The 21,300-nt window shown below is 43.4% G+C and overlaps 1 protein-coding gene across 4 annotated transcripts in view; it reads left to right on the forward strand.

Moving 5' to 3' along the window:
• Positions 1-262: 262 nt before the first annotated feature.
• Positions 263-21,300, forward strand: part of LOC122920160 (sulfotransferase 1 family member D1-like) — an 83,601-nt gene continuing 62,563 nt past the window's right edge. For 2 of the 4 annotated variants that reach the window (XM_044269396.1, XM_044269403.1), the window contains exon 1: positions 263-359. The gene's annotated coding sequence lies outside the window, so the exon portion shown is untranslated. Of the gene's footprint in view, positions 360-5,006; positions 5,116-21,300 lie in introns of all 4 variants that reach the window. The other 2 variants (XM_044269398.1, XM_044269395.1) reach the window with 2 other exon arrangements.

Raw genomic sequence — 21,300 nt, forward strand, 5'->3', positions numbered from 1 at the left:
ATAATAATTACTATGATCGCTACTTTGTATACTGAATGGGCAAAGAGTAGGGGAACCTAACCTCTGTTCGAATATTTTTAAGCATATGAGCTGCCTAGCTCAAAAAGTTAGTACTTCTAATTAGTTGTGGCCTCTATTTGGCTGACACTAACAATGTATGTGAGCTTGATCACCAACTGCGAATTTTACAGACCCTCCTATATTAGTTAATATTTACCTAAATTGTATAATGAATAACCAAGCATAGTTATATCATTCCAAGAGCGACAACAGTGAAATATTTCACTGTTACGCTTTGCAAAGTTTTTGTATAAAGATCATTAAAAGAAACCTAAAAGGGTGATATTTGAAGACAATATGTAAGTAATATTTTAGTTAATACAGAGCATTAATGTTAATACATTTTTTGGTGCATTGGTCAGAAAAGGTATGCTTATTTTCTTTCCCTGTAAATAATTGTTTTCACATGTACCATGTAAACAGTCCTGCATGTATTGATTTACACGGATGCAATGAAAGTTGTGTTTTTGTTCAACTGACAGTTTCAGGAGGATAGAACTGACTTTTGAGAAAATAACACTGCAGTTATTTTTATGAGTTTTTTTGTTCTTGTTTTGGGCTGATGGCTAAGAAAACAACAAAATTACAGCAGACAAAGCATGCTGAAGTTTATAAAAATGAAAAAAATTATGGCACTCTGTATAGCAGCCAAAACCAGCAAAACAACTGATAACTGAAACCTCCACCCACTACAAACTTCTGTTCTATGCATTTTTATTGGTTTCTCATCTTTTTAGGGGCATATTAGATTATAGGGTAACCTTTTTCAGGATGTCTGATTGTGCAACAGGCGGCCTTCCCCTAGGGCCCTTTATGTCGCGCGTCCCAGGCGTAGGAAGTGGTATAGTGCGGCCTAAAATGTCTCTTTATGTGTGTGACTGTGTTCCTACCTGGATCCGGCTGGACCCCAGGCTTTGGCTCCAAAGCAATAAATAGGGGGAATAATTGAGGGATAAAAGAATAACTTGAGTCCAGACCTTGAGATGAAGTTCAATGGCAGCTTTACGTTGCATAAACGTTCTCCAAAACGGTTTAGAGGTTTGTCTTGGTTCCAGCAGGCTTTAGCATGAAACTAGCAGGCAAACTCCACTCTTCTATATTTGTTTCTCTCTGACTCTGCTGTATTGACAGGCTGGCTGTATAACTCAGCTTCTTCTGTATGCTGCACTTTCTCTCTGTAATCTGTCTCTAGATTATGCCAGGGAACTTTCCTCCTGGCTCCTGAGGCTTCAAGCTTTGGCCTCCATGGCCAGCAGAGCTCTGGCTGGCATGGGCACGTCCAGCAGAGACAAGCCCCTGCACACCTGTCCCCTAGCTGGGGGTAAGCTAGACTGACTAGAACTTCTGCACCACCCTTCCTGCAGGAAGTAGGACTCGTCCACTTCTTTCCACAGGGGGGGGGAGGTAGAATGGAATGGAAGGTTCCATTCTATCTAAGTATAGCTCTGCCGTGTTTGCTGCCACCTGCTGGTGAACCAGGAATATTACATTAACATAACATTTGCATAACAAAATAGAAATGCACATTGTGGAAGACCTGGAATAAATGCATAAGATGACATGAGGTTAGACCAATAAAGACACTAGCACGGTGCAGAAGTGGTTACAATTGCCTAGACCAGGGTTTGGTGTCAGAGGTGGCACGCAAACCACATTTTGCTGTCACGCCAGCTGTCATCAAATGACGCAATACTTTTTTTCAGTTGCCATTTCTTATTTGCCCAGCCGCCGCACTGCGTGGCACACACAATGCGTTTGATGGGCCCTCCCCTGACACTTCCCACTCTGGCCTGCACAGAGGAACAATAGCACAGTGTGGGACTCTGCTACGCTGCTGCCTGCTACCTCACTGCTCCTGCTGTGATGCTCCTCCTCAGGACTGCCACAGAAATGCATGTGAATGCACTGGGGATAGGAAGAGTATGGTGACCTTGGGGACATAGGGAAATGAGCCGTTTCACTAGTTTGGGGGTGGGGGGGAAGGTGAAATGGAGGACTGAACACTGTGACTAGCTGGGAGTGGGAGAGGGAATGTGAAATGGGGGAACAAGTATGGTTGCATGGTGGTTGGTTTGGGGGAAGGGGAAGGTTGTGAGATGGGAGAACGAGCACTTTGACTAGTTTTGAGGGGGGAAGGACCCTTAAATTAATTCACACCCCAGAACAGTTCCCTTAATATAATATTTTATAATTATATATATACAATATATATAAAACAAAATAAAAAAAGCGGGCAGCACTCCATGAGATAAAAAAGTAGAAAAATCTTTATTTACCCAGACAGGACATGCGACGTTTCGGCTGTCACTGCTTGAGGAAGGCTCCAGCATAGAGCCGAAACGTTGCATGTCCTGTTTGGCAAAATAAAGATTTTTCTACTTTTTTATCTCATGGAGTGCTGCCCACTTTTTTGATTTTTATACATTGGATTTGCTTGATCCCAACTGGGCCAGTTGCACCCCCTTGTTTTTCTTATAGACGGTCCTGCCACTTTTTTTCTCTCTCTCTCTCTCTCTCTCTCTCTCTCTCTATATATATATATATATATATATATATATATATATATATATATATATATATATTAATTATTATTATTATTATAACACCCAAAAGAAATCCAAATTGAATTAATGCCACACACAGTTCCAAAAATCTATTTAGATCCCTGACCAGACCCCAAAATTGCTTTACAAGCTCCTCCTCCCCTCTCCACAAAAGGTCATGTTGAAACCATATTGAGCACTGTGACTAGTTCAGAGGTGGGGAGAGGATGGTGAACTTGTGAAAATATGGGAACAAGCACTGTGACTAGTTTGCAGGTGGGGGAGGGTTGGTAAACTTGGGAAAATGAGGGACTGTGCACTGTGACTAATTTGGGGATGGATGGTGAGCCTACATGTTATTGCTGATGGGATGATAAGGTGCCAACATTCTGACTACTTTGGGGGGGGGGGGGGGGCATTTGATTGTGAAGGGGAGCAAGCTGACTACTTGGGAGTGGAGGGGATGGTGAGCCTGCATGGGATTCTTGGGGGGATGGCGGTGGCAGGAGAATGGTGAGCCTAAATGTGATTGCTGGGGAATTAGGGGCTGGTTTTGATGGAAATGCAGCTTTCTTTGGGGGATTGGGAGGGGGGTGAGCCTGAAAATGATTGCTGGGTGTATGGGGAATAAGCTCTTGGACTACTTTGGGGGATGTGGTGTGGATGGTATGAATGTGATTACTCTGTGTGTGTGGGGTGAGATCTGGATGTGATTGGTGCATGAGGGTGAGCTCTGATTGTTATTATTGTACGGGTGAGCAGTACATAAAAACAAAACTGAAAATGTAAACTTCCACTCTTTTGCTGCTGGGGGTGCATATTATCAGGACAGGTCCACTATACTGTTAGCACAAAAAAACACAGTAAAATGTTGTCTGCCCCCCCCCCATATAAAGGCAGATACACAGCAGCGATTAATCGATGGGGAAGGGGGCAGTGTATATGACATAACTGCCAGGCATTTGGTGAAAACAATAGGCCAGGAAAGGAATTGATTCCAAAATACAACCCAAAAAATAAAAGAGCATAAAAATGACACTGGTAATAGGTAATTAAAACAACCAATTTTATTATATCACTTTAAAGAATCTATCATTCAATATTGCATCCCTGTATGGACATTTTATTTCATATATTCTTTCTATTGCCAAAGCAGCACAATTTTGTGTTATCTATTATGTATTTGGATGGCCATACATGTTATGTCCCTTTTCCCTGATGACAATAAAACAAGTCAGGCGTGGGATGGGGGGCACTAGTGGAGATTTTTTTTTCTTATTTTTATTTTTTAATTGGGCACGTGACCTAGGGCAGGCTGTTTAAATGGGGCAGGAGATCCAGTAATTAAAATTAGGGATGTCCTGATACCGATACCAGTATCGGGACCGATACCGGACATTTGCACGAGTACTTGTACTCGTGCAAATGTCCCCGATACCACTGCCGATACCTGTGCGCTGCTTCTAAATGTGTCCGTCCGCGGACTGCCCCTGCATCTCGCACGGTCGCACAGCAAAAAAAGCTTCTTCAGCCTCCGCTGTCCCCTGGCTCCTCCCATGTTTAAGACTCCGCCCACAGCCATCGGAAGTGACCAGTTCTGTATGTGGTGGAGGTTGTATGGAAAGAGACTTTTCCCGCGGCTGCTCTGATTCACACTTTCTGCAGCGGCCGCCACCATCCCCGGCTCCTCCCTCCACAGACATCTGAGCAAGCCAGAGGCGGGAAAAGCCTCTCCAGAGTCCAGACACCCTCCGGCCTCCTCAAACAGAGTTCGCCTGCCAGTAGTTTTAAAAGTTATAGGAACCGACCCTAGTAAGTGTATAAAGCTTAGTTAGAAGATTATAACCAGCCCAAGTGGTCACAGACAGAAAGAAATAAAGGTGTTGTGTCGGTCTTCTATGGCCCTGGTCCTTCCCTTCCTGCCTGCAAGCTGCACATTGATCTCTAAAAGCAGGCATTAGGGCAAGAAGAAATATACATTACTGTATAATGGCCACAAGACTATTATACTGAGGAGGGAGGGGTTTAAAAAATTGTTGTCCTGACTCCTTACAGTACGTCTCCTTGTGGCCCCCATACAGTCTCCTTGTGGCTGCCCCCATACAGTCTAACGTCTCCTTGTGGCTGCCCCCATACAGTCTAACGTCTCCTTGTGGCTGCCCCCATACAGTCTAACATCTCATTGTGGCTGCCCCCATACAGTATAACGTCTCCTTGTGGCTGCCCCCATACAGTCTAACGTCTCCTTGTGGCTGCCCCCATATAGTCTAACGTCTCCTTGTGGCTGCCCCCATACAGTCTAACATCTCCTTGTGGCTGCCCCCATACAGTCTAACGTCTCCTAACTCTCCTTGGAACCTCAAGTGTTTTTTTAATTCATGTTGCCCATGACTTTGCCCACAGACATCTGATCTCCGAATCGGAGCACAGGAGCAAGCCAGCCACGGGAGAAGCCTCTCCAGAGTCCAGACACCCTCCTCACACAGAGTTTGCCTGCCAGGAGTTTCCAAAGGTAGAGAAACCGACCCTAGTAAATAGTAATAAAGCTTAGGAGAAATTCAGTAAAAAGAGAATATAAAATAAGGTGGAGGGGGGAGAAAATGGGCATATAACAGTGTTTCCCAACCAGTGTGCCTCCAGCAGTTGCAAAACTACACCTCCCAGCATGCAAAGGCTGTCCAGGCATTCTGGGAGATGTAGTTTTGCAACTGCTGGAGGCACATTGGTTGTGAAACATGGTTATATGCCCATTTATTAATTTATTAACCATTGTACAAAGGAAAAGTAAACATTGCTATCAGCAACTGCGCCGCTTAAAAAAAAAAAACTTCCACTTATATTACATAAATAGTTGATATACTGCCTCTTGTACTTAAACAATGTTATAGTTCTGTTTTTGGGCCTTTTGGTTGGTCAGTGGTCACAAAATACATGTGTGTGTATTTTATTGTTAAAATTGGTATTGGTAATTGGTATCGGTGAGTACTTAAATAAAAGTATCGGTACTCGTACTCAGTCTTAAGAAAATGGTATCGGGACATCCCTAATTAAAATCCATAATAGGCAAATTTATAGGAACAAACATTGAGTTAATTGAAGATGACAAGGTATAGTGGATATAAAAAGTCTACACACCCCTGTTAAAATGTCAGGTTTCTGTGATGTAAAAAAATGAGACAAAGCTAAATCATTTCAGAACTTTTTCCACCTTTTAATGTGACCTATAAACTGTACAACTCAATAAAAAAAAAACTGAAATCTTTTAAGTTGAGGGAAGAAAAAATATAAAAATAAAATAATATGGTTGAATAAGTGTGCACACCCTTAAACTCATACTTTGTTGAAGCACCTTTTGATTTTATTACAGCACTCAGTCTTTTTGGGTATGAGTCTATCAGCATGGCACATTTTGACTTGACAAGATTTGCCCACTTTTCTTTGCAAAAACACTCCAAATCTGTCAGATTGTGAGGGCATCTCCTGTGCACTGCCCTCTTCAGATCACCCCACAGATTTTCAATTGGATTTAGGTCTGGGCTCTGGCTGGGCCATTCCAAAACTTTAATCTTCTTCTGGTGAAGCCATTCCTTTGTTGATTTGGATGTATGCTTTGGGTCGTTTTCATGCTGAAAGATGAAGTTCCTCTTCATGTTCAGCTTTCTAGCAGAAGCCTGAAGGTTTTGTGCCAATATTGACTAGTATTTGGAACTGTTCATAATTCCCTCTAGTTAACTAAGGCCCCAGTTCCAGCTGAAGAAAAACAGCCCCAAAGTTTGATGTTGCCACCACCATGCTTTACTGTGGGTATAGTGTTCTTTTGGTGATGTGCAGTGTTGTTTTTGCACCAAACATATCTTTTGGAATTATGGCCAAAAAGTTCATCCTTGGTTTCATCAGACCATAAAACTTTTCCCCACATGCTTTTGGGAGACTTCAGATGTGTTTTTGCAAAATATAGCCTGGCTTAGATGTATTTCTTCGTAAGAAAAGGCTTTCGTCTTGCCACTCTACCCCATAGCCCAGACATATGAAGAATACGGTAGATTGTTGTCACATGTACCACACAGCCAGTACTTGCCAGATATTCCTGCAGCTCCTTTAATGTTGCTGTAGGCCTCTTGGTAGCCTCCCAGACCAGTTTTCTTCTTGTCTTTTCATCAATTTTGGAGGGACATCCAGTTCTTGGTAATGTCACTGTTGTGCCATATTTTCTCCACTTGATGATGACTGTCTTCACTGTGTTCCATGGTATATCTAATGCCTTGGAAATTCTGTTGTACCCTTCTCCTGACTGATACCTTTTAACAATGAGATCCCTCTGATGTTTTGGAAGCGCTCTGTGGTCCATTGCTTTTGTTGTGGGATGCGACTAATAAAATTTCAGGAAAGACTAACTAGAGCAGCTGAACTTTATTTGGGGTTAATCAGAGGCATTTTAAATGATGGCAGGTGTATGCTGACTCCTATTTAACATGATTTTGAATGTGATTGCTTAATTCTGAACACAGCTACATCCCCAGTTATAATGCAACCACATTATTTTATTTTTTTTGTTTTCGTCCCTCCACCTAAAAGATTTCAGTTGGTTTTTCAATTGAGTGGTTTATAGGTCACATTAAAGTTTATAGGTCACATTAAAGGTAGAAAAAGTTCTGAAATTATTTATCTTTGTTTCATTTTTTTACAGCACAGAAAACTGACATTTTAACAGGGGTGTGTGGACTTTGCCCAGATGCATCTGCTACCTATGCATCCCATACACTGTAGCTATGTGCCTGCATACCAACCAGAAAAAAGAAGACATCATAGACATCGGAAGGGCAAAGAAAATCAAGATGAATAAGAAGGTTGGGACAGTGGATGTGGAAGGTGGATCTTAAAACCCACACTAAAAACTTGCACACTTGCTTGTCTACCATATCCTACTTAGCACATAGAGGGGTAATATTAAAAGTTAATTATATTGGACAAATACATATGCACAGACACAAGGCCTAATTTTCAAATTTATACAAATTTATATACAAATTTATACAAATCAGATTGTAAGCTGCTAATCATGGCAGCTCGAAACTGAAAGAACCAGCAGTTTATCAGCTTCAATTTATAAAGCATTAACATTCTCAATAGGGATTGTGCAAAATTCCTCTCCTTTAAGACACACTTTAGTGATAAACACATTGCAGATACTATTCTGGAGGCAATAGACTGGATGTCATTCAACCTTATGATGACAGCAGCTAAATCATCCATTTAAGACTCTGTTGACATCTGCACTGGTGTTACAGCAGCGGTCTGTGCCTGCTGGCATCCCGCTATACAGTTCTAGCACACGCACAGGCACCGCACCACTCACCTGCCCCTGTTGTCCATGGGGACTGGACCCTCTTGCCCTCCTCTGCCCACCTGCAGTCAGTCCAGAGCCAGAATCCTCTGGCTCGCTCCCTGCTGCAGGCTTGAACCTGCGCTTCTCTGTCAGGCCTCTTCTGCTAGCCTGTAGGATACTCTTCCAGGCTCTCAAAGGACCAGCGGGTGCACACCCTAATCATCACCAGCCAACGGCTGCCTAACCTGGGCACCTTACTGTATGGCAGGATGCCTGACCAATAGGTAGTCTAGTTTACTATTTATTTGTGAAGGTGTGTTATTCTGTTTGCCTGTTCCTTTACCGGCTTCTGCTTGTTTGCTGAAACTGACCCTCTTCTGCCTGACCCGACCCGTGCCTGTTTACTACCTTTGCTGTTTTCCTTGACCTCGTACTCGTCTCTCAGATTTGCAAAAACTATGCCCGCCCTAATCTCTGGCTGAAACTGAGTATAAGTATAGTCTGACTGTTCACTATTTCACACTGGTGTCCCTGACCCCTGTGGGTGAGCTGTCAGCCACCGGAACTATTCCAAGAGGTAGCAGCCTTGTGACTCCCCTGCAGCGAAGTTCTGATACCTGTAGAGGGTTAAAGGGCATCTGTCAGCAGATTTATATCTATGAAACTGGCTGACCTGTTGCATGTGCGATTGGCGGTTGAAGGCATCTTTGTTGGTCCAATGTTCATATGTCCCCACAATGCTGATACATATGAAGTTTTAATATATGCAAAGGAGCCTCTAGGAGCAATGCTCCACCCACAGGAGTCGGAACAAGGCTCAGAGGAAGGACCCAGCATTTTTAAGAAAAGGCAAAAAATACTGTAAAAAATACAGGGAAAATAAAAGATTCTGATGTATACCAGCCAGATGTATGCTAAAAGGACAGAAACAGAAACATGTATGTCTAGTTGTAACTGGATTCTCCAAGGTACAGTGATCCCTCAGGAAACAATGGCCTGAGAATACAACATTTTCAACGTACAATGGTCTTTTCTAGTTGAAACTAGACTCAACATACAATGCCTCAGACTCAGGCCCAACCAATCAAGGCCACTTCTCTGGTAAAACAGAAGAAGTAGTAGTTGCTAGTTAGCAGCTATTCCTGATTGTGATATGTAAGGACCTATTTTATCTGTCTTAGTTACCTGCTTATTTTTCTTAAATCTTAATTTTCTCTCATCTTGGATGACATTTTGGGGCTTTGGAACTGATTACTCAACTTACAATGTGGTCAACATACAAGTACAAGTAAAGTTTCACAATCATACTGGCACAGAAAAATCTTGGATGCCAGCAGATAAGCGGTATCTTTGCTCACTCATAACCCCTGAAGAAAAGATTATGATAGGACGTTAGTTTGTTAGGAGAAGTCAGAGGTGACCTGAGGTAAAGCATATGCATGTGAAAGGGAAGAAGAGATAAGAGCCAGGGGAAATTCTGGAAGAGAACAGATGGTAAGTATGAAACATTTGTATTGTACATGGTGTAAAACATTGAAAGATTAATGGCAGAATTGAAGCCCTCCCCCTTGCCCCTAAATATAAAAAAAAAAAAAAGTTTATCAATAACTTGCCCTTAAAAATAAACTCTCACAAAGCTATGCCACCTGAAAAATAAATATATTTTTGCAATACAGAGACAAAAAAACAAACTAATTAGTTTCAATAAAAGGTACTTTGACAGACGTAATAAAACATAAAAAAAAACTATATATACAGTGCCTTGGAAAATTATTTATACCCCTTGAACTTTTCCACATTTGTTTACTTTATACCCACAAACTTAAATGAATTTTTGGGGGATTTTATTAGCTATACCAACACAAAGTTGCACATATGCATGAAGTGAAGAGAAAATGATACATGGTTTTCAAAAATGTTATTAACTTAAAATCTGGAAAGTGTGGTGTCCTTTTGCTGCATTAACAGCTGAAAGTCTGTTGGGGTATGTCTCTACCAGTTTTGCATATGCAGAGGCTGAAATCTCTGCCCATTCTTCTTTGCTAAATAGTTCCAGCTCAGTCAGACTGGATGGAGAGCGTCTGTGAACAGCAATTTTCAAGTCTTGACACCGATTCCCAATGGGATTTAGGTCAGGACTTTGGGCCAATCTAACACAAATATGCTTTTATCTAAACCATTCCATTGCAGCTCTGACTGTATATTTAGGGTTGTTGTCCTGCTGGAAGGTAGACCTCTACCCCAGTCTCAAATCTTTTGCAGCCTCTACCAGGTTTTCCTCCAGGATTGCCCTGTTCTTAGCTCCATCCATCTTCCCATCAACGCTGACTAGTTACCCTGTACCCCCACCATCCCACAGCATGGTGCTTTCACCACCATGTTTCACAGTGGGGATGATGTGCTCAGGGTGATGGGCAGTGTCCGTTTTACGCCACACATAGCATTTTGCTATTAACAGATTTCACTTGTATTAACAGATTTCACTTTAACCCCTTAAAGTATAATCATGTACGTGTATGTGATTGCAGTTAAGGGGTTGTATGGGGTGGACACCCAACCAGCAGTGACTGCAAACAGAGATTACTCCTTTTATGTTCTACTCCAGGTTTTGGCTTACAAATAATGATGCAAAATACTGATCTATATACTTCCTTTTGTTTGTGACCTACATTTCAGGCTGCAGATTTAATTCCTTTATTCATTTTCACATCCTGTAATATTCAGTTTGCTACTTGCTCCTGGCCTCAGGTAACGGCTTTTCAGGCAGCTCATCATAACAGGCCTGGGCACCTTCCCAAGGCACCAGACTGTCTTGTCAACCAATCAGAGCCCTGCGATTTCACCATGGGAGCTACAATCGGAGGACAGAGGGAGCCCCATCCCCCTGTCTAACCCCACAGATGCCGCACTTGCTATTGACAGTGGAATCTGAGGGTGGGATCAACTGAATCACCGAACCTGGTCACTGCCAGTGGGTGCCTGCTGTATTATACAGCTGGCACTCACCATGTATGGGTGACCTCAGAATTTTACAAGCAACTATCAAAAATAAACATAATTGGTATTAATGCATCCAAAAACATCTAAACTATTAAAATATGTGCTGTAAAAAAAATCACAATTTGCCATTTTTTGTTCATCTTGTCATAAAAAGTGATTAAAATGTACCCATGGTTCACCTCACAAAAAAAACAAGCCCTCATATATACAACTTTGTAGATGGAAATATAAAAAAGTTATGGGTGTCAGAAAATGGAGATGCAAAGAAAATTATTTTTTAAAAGGTTTTTAGTTTTTTAAAAGAGGTAAAACATAAAAACGATATAAATTTGGTATTTGCTGTAATTGTACTGACCAACAGAATAAAGAGGTAATCTTCTTACAACTCAACTTTACATGTTCAGGAAACTTTTTATTTGTTAGCGTGAAATATGTATTTGGTTACCATGCTCATAATATTTGTACAGGTGTTTTTTTGTTTCCTTTTTGTATAAATCTGAAACACAAGACTGCATAGAATAAAAGCCTGTAATAAACAAACAATAGTATTGTAGATGCTTCAAATTACTTGGAATCAGTGTAAATTAAGTAGGCAAGAGCATCATCTGGTTGGCGGCGTGATGACGTGAACACAGCACGTCTCGCTCTCCCCTCGCTGGCCTCCACTCTCCAAGCTCCCGGCACATCCGAACAGCTGAATAGCTGAGTGTCGTCTCTGCGTTGTACTTGGGTTGGCTCCTGGATCGCCTTGCTTGCCGCTCGTGGGTGCCTGGTTGCTGTTGCGGCGGTTGCTGGACGTCCTGCACGGGACCCTCCGCTGTTTTCCCCCTGCTGTCGGTCCTCTCTTCTGCTCTGTGTCTGGACTCAGCTGCTTTGCTATTCCGGGGACCTCCTGCCTCCCTCCCTCGCTGCTGGCTCGTCTCTCGTCCCGTCTCTGCCTCTGGATCCGGCGGCTTCACTGCTCTGCCTGCTGCTTCTCCTCAGCTGTCTCCTTGCAACCTGGACTGCCTGTCACTCTGGTGACACCCGGCGATTAGCGAGAGCTCCCTGTCTCCATTTCTCCTCTGGACACGTGAGAATACAGCCCTCGTTGACTTTATTTTTTCTGCACTGTTGGTTTCTGTGTTTGCTGGGAGGACGTATTTTTGCCAGATTTTTCCTGTTTCTCTTTGTGGGGTTAGGTAGGGGGGGGGGCAGAGGGGTGGGGGAGGAAAAGAGGAATAGGAGAGGTGGAGAGGAAGGGGTTAAAAGGAGGAAGAATAGGGCGAGAAAGAAGTAAAAAGGAGACATAAAGGAGAATATAAGTTGGAAAAAAGGAAGAAAAGGGTGAGGAGAGCCGGGGGAGGGGGAAAAAAAGAAAGAAAAAAAGGGGAACATAAAGAAATTTAAAAATTAACAAAAAAGGGAGAAAACGAGGGGGAAAAAAGGGAAGAGAATGGCCCCAAAGCGACGATCAGTGGACTCCTCTGTAACTAAATTGGGGTCTAAAACACCAGAGAATAAGATCGACAAGTTTTTGAAATCGCCCTTCCTTAATGAAAAGAACTCAGCTAAAACTAAACTCTCTGCTAACGTGAAGAAAAATGCTAAAACACCCCAGTTTGAGGAACTCTCCGAGGACGGATCAATGGAGGCAGACCAGGAAGCGGTAGAGGAAGGTCTCCCTGTACAAACGCGAACAGAATATGATCCATCCGTTTTGGATAAAATCCTTTGTGCCGTGGAAAATAACGGCTCTCTGGTGCAGGGGATGTCCACTCAATTGGGTTCAGTGCAGAGCGACATCTCCTTAATTAGAGAAGACTTAGTAAAGATCCGTGACCGAGTCCTCAATGTGGAAAAAACTGTTGTTTCCCTGCAAACCGATATAGTCACTTTAAAATCTAAAACTTTGCTTCTCGCCTCAGAAAATCAAGTGTTACAACACAAGCTAGAGGATCTTGAGAATAAGTCAAGGCGGAACAATGTCCGTATAATTGGTTTTCCAGAAGGGGCTGAAGGCCGGCATCTAGAGGAGCAACTCAAAGATGTGGTCATGCACAATCTAGGCAGTGATAATTTTTCTCCTATGTTTCAAATAGAAAGAGCCCACCGAATGCCAGGAGGAAAACCTACTCCAGGGAGGCCGCCGCGTACAATTTTAATGAAACTATTACTGTCTGCCGATAGAGATATGATATTAAGAAGAGCAAGAGAATGTACACCCATTGAATATCAGGGTTCTAACTTGCTCTTCTTTCCTGACTTTGCGCGGCAGACTCAGGAAAAAAGACGTAATTTTATGGAGATAAAGAAGCGTTTGGCGCTAAAGGATATCCAATATTCTCTACAGTATCCAGCGAAATTAAGAGTGATCCATAATGGGATTTCCCTGTTTTTCGAGACACCACAACAAGCGTCAGACTGGATTGACCAAACGGGCATTTGAAATTGTGTATTATCATGTTCGAAGGGATGGCTGGGAGGCGGGGCCAGGTTGGGGGAGAATGGCTGGAGGATAGAGGTTCGCTGACTAGATCGGGCGGATCAATGGAGAGGGGGGATGGGAGGGAGGGGGGGTGGGAACCCACCTTGCAGGTCGGGGGTTCTTCTTTTTCCTTTTCCTTTTTTTTTTTTTTTTTCTTTCTCTTTCTGTTTGACTGATGTCCACTAGAATTGTATCTTGGAATGTCAGAGGGCTCGGGGATAGGGTTAAAAGGCAAGCTATTATGGATGCAGTAAAAAGATACCTTCCAGCAATCATTTGTATAGTAGAAACTCATCTTACTAAAGAAACCCTGCGCCGTCTGGCAACGGGATGGCACTCTCAATCTTATCACTCCACCTTCAGCGGATCTTCCAGGGGCGTTTCAGTACTGATTCATAATTCTGTAGATTTCATCCTTATAAAATCCCATATAGATGATCAGGGTAGATTTATTTTCCTACATGGTAAGCTGTATGGCCACAGTTATATTCTGGCTTTCTTCTATATACCCCCTCCATTTTCAATGTACCCATTGACTCAGTTATTGCTTTTTGCTGAAAATAGATCAGAATGTCGGTTAATCCTGATGGGGGACTTTAATGCGGTTATGGACCCCAACAAGGATAGATTCACTTTAGATGCAGATCGGGGGAGGAACCCTTGTAACTCCTTGTTGCCCCAGTTTTGTTTAGAGGTAGGAGTGGTAGATATATGGGAACACCTCGGCGGAGGAAAGAGAGTATACTCTTGTGTCAGTAGGGGTGGGAGAGCAATGTCTAGGATTGATCTAGCACTCACCAATGAGAGCAACTTGAGTAATATCAGTAAGATACGATACGGAGTAAGAACTGTTTCGGACCACTCACCCGTACTAGTTGAGGTTCGCACTGGGGAGAATAAGGATAGAAGGGGGCTAGGATTCAAGCTGAACCCATATTGGCTCACCATTATGGAGAATCCTCAGTCTATTAAACTACTGATATCCTCCTTTTGGGAGGTGAATTTTCCCTCTGCTAGCATCAACATAGTATGGGATGCCCTGAAAGCATATCTAAGAGGGGTCTTTATAAGTGAGATTGCTGCAGCAAGGAGAACATTTAGGGGAAAAGAGGAGGAATTGGTTAAGATCGCTATATCTACAACTGAGCGTTTTACCAGCCAACCCACGGAATACAACAGGGAAGAGATGCAGAAGGCTAGCTGCTTTTTGGAGAAGTATTTAGTAGAGAAAGCAAACCATAGTGTATTCTTTAAGGGGCTCAAATATTTTTCGGAGTCCGGACGCCCTGGTAAGCTCTTAGCAAGAATAATCACACAACAAGATAGGAAAAATCAATCTATCACCTCAATCCGTAACTTAGAGGGGGAAACTATAACAAATCCAGAAGGGATCAGGGATACCTTTCTACAATATTTGTCACCCGAACTGGCGATGCGGTTCTTGGAGAGGATTCCACTTTCTACTTTGAATGAAGCTCAAATAGAATTTCTGGAAGAGGAGTTGTCTCTCTCTGAGCTGAAGGAGGCTCTGGGGTCTATCTCGGGGAGCTCATCGCCAGGACTGGATGGCCTTCCATACGAAGTTTATCGTAAGTATAGCGAGACGATCCTCCCCCAGTTGCTAGAGGTGTTTTCCCAAGCAATACAGGGAGGGGGTTTACCATGCTCTATGATGGAGGCTCTCATTGTTTTAATTCCAAAAAAGGATAAAGACCCGGCAGAATTGAGCTCCTATAGACCAATTTCTTTATTAAATACCGACGTTAAGGGGGGCGCATGCGCGCGGCTTGCGGACAGGTCATGCTTCCGTGAGCTCCGCTCCGATCATCGACATTACCCTGATCTTAGCGCCTGTTACAGGGCTCCAGCACGCCTCAAATTCAATGCAAGGAACCCCGAAGATGACCCGCACTAAAGGACGGTCGAGAATCCCGGGTACTCCTGCTCCATCGCAAACCTTACCCGAGCTGTTCCGGCAGACCAGACAATCTGTCATGGCGGACGCGACACCAGCTCCTGCTAGTCCCGAGTCTTTAGACCGAGATGAGTCCTCTCCGGGCAGATCAGAGAGCGGTGCAGGTCAGGAGGACTTATATAAGAACATTGCAGCCTTATTTAAGGCTGAACTATCACAAGCCGTCTCAGAATTTTCCCGCCAAATACTGGACCTAGGCAACAGGGTCTCGGACCTCGAGACGAGGGCGGACGACATGGCCGATGCCTTGGACCATGATAAGGAGGACATAAACAGTCACTCAGCCCAGCTCGCGGAGCTTGAACTTAAAATAGAGGACCTTGAGAACAGGTCTAGGAGAGGAAACCTGCGAGTCAGAGGCCTTCCTGAGACCTACAGCGACTTGCAATCCACTCTCACCGCTTTGTTTACTGCTCTGCTGCCTCAGGCAGATACAAGCTCCTTTAAAATGGACAGAGTCCATAGGGCTCTAGGAAAACCTCGCTCTGGGGACCTACCGAGGGATATCATCCTTAAATTTCATCACCCGGAGACGAGGGATAAAATCCTGGCAGCTGCACGGGACCTAACCGCCCTACCAGATCTCCCGCCGTCGGTCCACCTCTATGCAGACCTAGCTCCGTCCACCCTTCGCAGGCGACGTGAGATGAGGCCGGTCACTCAGGCCCTACAAAAGGCACAGATCCGCTATCGGTGGGGTTTTCCCTTCAACCTGTCGTTCCAACTGAACTCTCGCATGCACACGATCCATTCGCCTACAGAAGGTATAGATGCGCTACAGCGAGCGGGTATCCCCTGCGAAGTTCAAGCCGCCTCATCTTCCTCACCGAAGCCCCAGAGACCGGCGAGAGTCTGGACCAGGGTTCCCCCAGGGTCCGGTGGTCCGAGCAGGACGAAGACCGCTTGAACTCTATATCATGCTGACGGTATTCACCAAAATATCTGTAGTAGGCTGTTTCGGGGACTCTCTTTTTTTTTTTACTTAATCTCAGGATCATATGAGGCCAGTTTTGTTATTGCAGGGTTTCGATGATACGGATTATCATGTTGTCCCTAATCCTGGGGAGTTATGGGATAGGGAGGTTGGCCTATACAAGGTTATCTCTCTGTCTGCATATCCCTTCTGCTAATGTTCATTGTTCTGGGCCCGATAGCTCAGTTTATTTTTATTTTTTTTGTTTTTTCTGCATTAATCTGCGGTTGGTTTGTTATGTTCACTCTTGGAATCTTTAAACGGGGTTACCACATTAGATGTGCTGATGTACAGGGTTTCTGGGATGCGATTCTCCAGGGGAGCGATTGACGTTGGGCACTCATTCCTAAGCTTTGCTCATTTCTTTTTTCTCCATTATGTGTAAACTACTCTCTCATAATGTGAGGGGTTTAAATTCCCCTCGGAAGAGAAAGACAGCTTTCTCATCATATCTTAAACATGTACCCGACGTCATCTGCTTACAAGAGACGCATTTTACAACTATGTCTCACCCGAAACATTTTCACCCACAATATACTAGATTTTATTCCTCGTCATTTACTTCAAAATGTCGAGGAGTAATTATCCTGATAAAAAACTCCTTCCCTTTTTCTGTCACTCAGACATGTATTGACCCAGAAGGGAGGTATGTAATACTTGTAGGGACTTATGGAGAAGACTCATTGTGTCTGGTTAATACCTATGCCCCGACAGATGATCCTATAGCCTTCTTTGTAGAAATGAGCAAGGTGATTGACAACCTTACATTCAATAAGTTAATATGGTGTGGGGACTTCAATTTCACCATTCATCCTGTATTAGATCATACTAACCCATTAACAACACCACGACCATCGTCACAGACCACTAGGATTAGTCAGGTACTCCACTCCTTATCTCTAGCTGACACATGGAGAGAGCATAATGGTCCCCAAAGGAGTTACACTTATTATTCCCCGGCCCATCAAACATACTCAAGGATTGACATGATACTGGCATCTACCTCTCTCCTTCCCTACATGTCATATGCTAGACATGTTGTTTCGTCATGGTCAGATCATGACATGGTCATTTCAGAATTTCAGACTCCCCAGCAATGTCGGGGCCCGTTTCAGTGGAGGCTAAACGAGTCTCTTTTGACACATCCTGAACTATATAATCAGTTGCAAGAGGAACTAACGAATTTCTTTACTGACAACACCTCCACTGAGATTGACCCTATGACTCTGTGGCTGACCCATAAGGCCTATATGAGGGGCTGTTTAATAAGTAAGGCCATTAAAAAAAAGAAGGAACGTACTAAAGCACAGGCGGACCTGGAAGCCAGGCTAGGCAGGCTGGTTTGGGCCCACCAGCGATCACCATCTCTATACCTGCTTAAAGAGATAAAAGACGCTAAACAGAAACTTAACATGATCCTGACGAACAACACAGCAAAGGCCCTTAGATGGACAAACTCCTTCTACTACAAATATGCAAATAAACCAGACAAACTACTAGCTAATCAACTTAAAGCTAAACAGAGGATTAACAATGTATTTAAAATAACTACAAGATCCGGTCAAACTACTTCCAACCCTGACACAATATATACCACATTCCAAAAATTTTATACCCAGCTTTATTCTACCCCTACGGCAGGATCAGGCCTACAGGAAAATAACTTTATATCTTCTGCAAATCTACCGGTATTATCCCCTGAATCCCAGTCAGGACTTAATAGCCCCATTACAATTGAAGAAGTGGAGTATACCATCAAATCCTTAAAATTAGGTAAAGCCCCTGGCCCCGACGGATATTCTGCCCTATACTATAAAAAATTTGCCACTTTACTCGCCCCTCATGTAGTCCAGTATTGCAATCATCTTTTGCAAGGGAATACGCCCCCGGGAGAATTTTTGAAAGCCTCGATTACAGTCATTCCCAAGCCAAACAGAGACCCTCTGCTTACCTCTAACTACAGACCGATTTCGCTCCTAAATATCGATAATAAGCTTTTCACCTCCATCTTAGCTAATAGACTCAATAGATTTCTTCCCAGCTTAATCCACAAGGACCAGGTTGGCTTCATCCCAGGCAGAGAGGCCCCTGATAACATTAGAAAGGTACTTAACATCATACATATGTCTAATAAAACCAAGACCCCGTTAGCCCTTTTGGCCCTAGACATTGAAAAGGCATTTGACACTGTTACTTGGCCGTATTTATATGGGGTCCTCTCAGCAGTGGGAATTACAGGTCCCTTCCTTGCCGCCTTACAAGCCCTTTATTCTAACCCAGAGGCTTCCCTTAAACTGCCCACTACTAAAGTTTCCCACATCCCAATTAGACGAGGTACAAGACAGGGGTGCCCCCTTTCGCCGGCTTTATTTGCACTGGCTATAGAACCCCTAGCAGCCCATATACGATCTAACCCTGATATTAAAGGTTTGGTGATTGGAGGAAAGGACCACAAACTGAGCCTCTTTGCAGATGACCTCCTTTTATCTATCACCAACCCCATTATCTCCTTCCCTTCCTTACTAAAACTCTTAGAGTCATTCACCGAAGCTTCTGGTCTGGCTATTAACCATTCTAAGTCGGAACTACTTTGGTGTAACACACCTACTTCCACTAAAACAATGATACAGCAACATTTTCCATTTCAAAGCAGATCCCATCACATCTCTTACTTGGGTGTACAACTACCTAATGCCTTAGACCTGGTTTATAGAACTAATTATTTACCTATGTACCGTAAGATTCGGCGGGATTTAGCTACATGGCAAGCACTACAAACCTCATGGGTAGGCAGGATAAATATCATTAGAATGGTGATCCTCCCCAGACTCCTTTACTTATTTAGGACTCTGCCAGTACCTGTTTTATTAAGGGATCTTAGATCAGTTCAGAATGATGTCATGAAATTTATTTGGAATAACAAACGCCCACGTATTCCCAAAGCTACCATGTATAAACATAAGGCCCAAGGGGGGTTGTCTGTCCCGGACTTTGTAAAATATTATCAAGCAGCTAGAGTAGCCCAAATGTTTCTGACCCATTTAGCTCCGCGTGAACATCCGTTATGGATCTCGATTGAGGGTTCTAACCTTAACCCCTATACCTGGAAAGCATTGACCTGGGACACATCTACTATTCCTCAGACTTTACGAGTCAACTCCCCACTGTCCTATTACTCCCTGATACTCTGGAGGTCAGTTAGATTCAAATTTGCTCTTCAGTCCAAGCCATCCCCGTTATTAAACATTGTAGGAAATCCAGTCTTCTTGCCAGGCCTTCAACACCGTAATCTGGAATGGTGGTCCAATAATCAGCTCTGTGCCCTCCACAAATTTACAGTTAGAGGTAAATTGATGACACTTGCAGATTTTAAGGACAAGTATTCTCCCCCTGACAGTGTCTACCTGGTCATGGGGCAAATATTTTCATACTTGAAATCTGTTCAAATTCCTGATCAAAAGGTGGAATTTACCTCCTTTGAACGCTCAATTACATACTCATTGTACCGGCAAGGCCTATTATCGAGGGTTTATGGATCCCTCAATACCATTCCCGAGGGACAGAAATTGTCTTACATGAGGGCGTGGGAAGAAGACTTACATCAAGAGTTTTCTTCCTCAAAATGGTTCCAACGGTCGCAGACCCTATCCAAGGGTTCCTGGCAAGTCACATTAGCTGAATCCTCTATAAAAGTGTTACATAGAACTTATATGGTTCCTACGCGACTTCACTGTATCTATCCTGAAGTGTCACCTCTGTGCTTCAGAGGCTGTAATGAGGACTGTTCAATGCTTCATATCTGGTGGTCTTGCCCTATAGTTGAGAGGTTCTGGAACCAGACGGTGAGTCTGATTTCCTCTGTCCTAGACTATAATTTTCCTTTAACGGTACCGTTTTGCCTCCTAGGGGATCAACCCCATAGACTATCTTATGCAAAATTTAAACTTGCCCAATTTATTTTGCTTGCAGCTAGAATTCATATAGCTTTCAAATGGAGATCAGACTCACTGTCCTTCCAGGCTGTCTTGGACAGAATAAACAAAATATTGATGTTTGAGAAATTGGCGGCCATCCGCACAGACTCATTTCCCGCTTTTGAAAAGGTGTGGGAACCCTGGCTATCCTCATCACACTCTTCGGACCTGCGTCAGGTTGTCTCCCTATAAGAATGCGCCTCTCATGACCGAAGTCTGGAGGTCTGACTTCCGGCTTTGTTTCCCAGACCCTAACCATATGTAGCCCCATTACATTGTACCCAAGAGATGTTTCATTTCCGAGTGATGATTATTTTTATTTTATTTTTAATTTTATTTTTTGCTATCATTAATGTAATGATGTATTCTTTTTCTGTGCAAAACTCAATAAATACCTTTTGAAACATAAATACCGACGTTAAGTTACTATAAAAAATCTTGGCTAGGAGGCTCTCGCGGGTTATATCCACTATTATCCACTCAGATCAAAATGGTTTTATGCCAAAAAGGGGCACCCATCACAACCTACATAGGCTATTCATGAATATTCAGTCCCCGGGGAGCGGTGCCCGCTCCATCCTGTCGTTGGATGCTATTAAAGCCTTCGACAGGGTGGAGTGGACCTTTCTCTGGGAGGTGATGAAAAAAATGGGCTTTGGCCCAAGATTCTTGGCGATGGTACAGCTTCTATATAACTCCCCAGCTGCCAGGATAAGGATCAATGATATGACAACAGAGAGCTTTACATTAGGAAGAGGCACCCGTCAAGGCTGTCCTCTTTCCCCCCTGCTATTTAATATTTACATTGAACCCTTAGCGGCTAGTATAAGGCAGGATCCGAGGGTGGCTGGTTTTGGCACAATGGGGAATCATGATCGAGTATCACTTTATGCAGACGACATTTTGATTTTTATGCATCAAACAGACACTACTCTTCCTCGCATAATGGACCTGGTTGGTCTCTTTTCCGGTCCTTCCGGTC

Source organism: Bufo gargarizans, chromosome 10, assembly GCF_014858855.1.
Source record: "Bufo gargarizans isolate SCDJY-AF-19 chromosome 10, ASM1485885v1, whole genome shotgun sequence".
Lineage (NCBI taxonomy): Eukaryota > Metazoa > Chordata > Amphibia > Anura > Bufonidae > Bufo > Bufo gargarizans.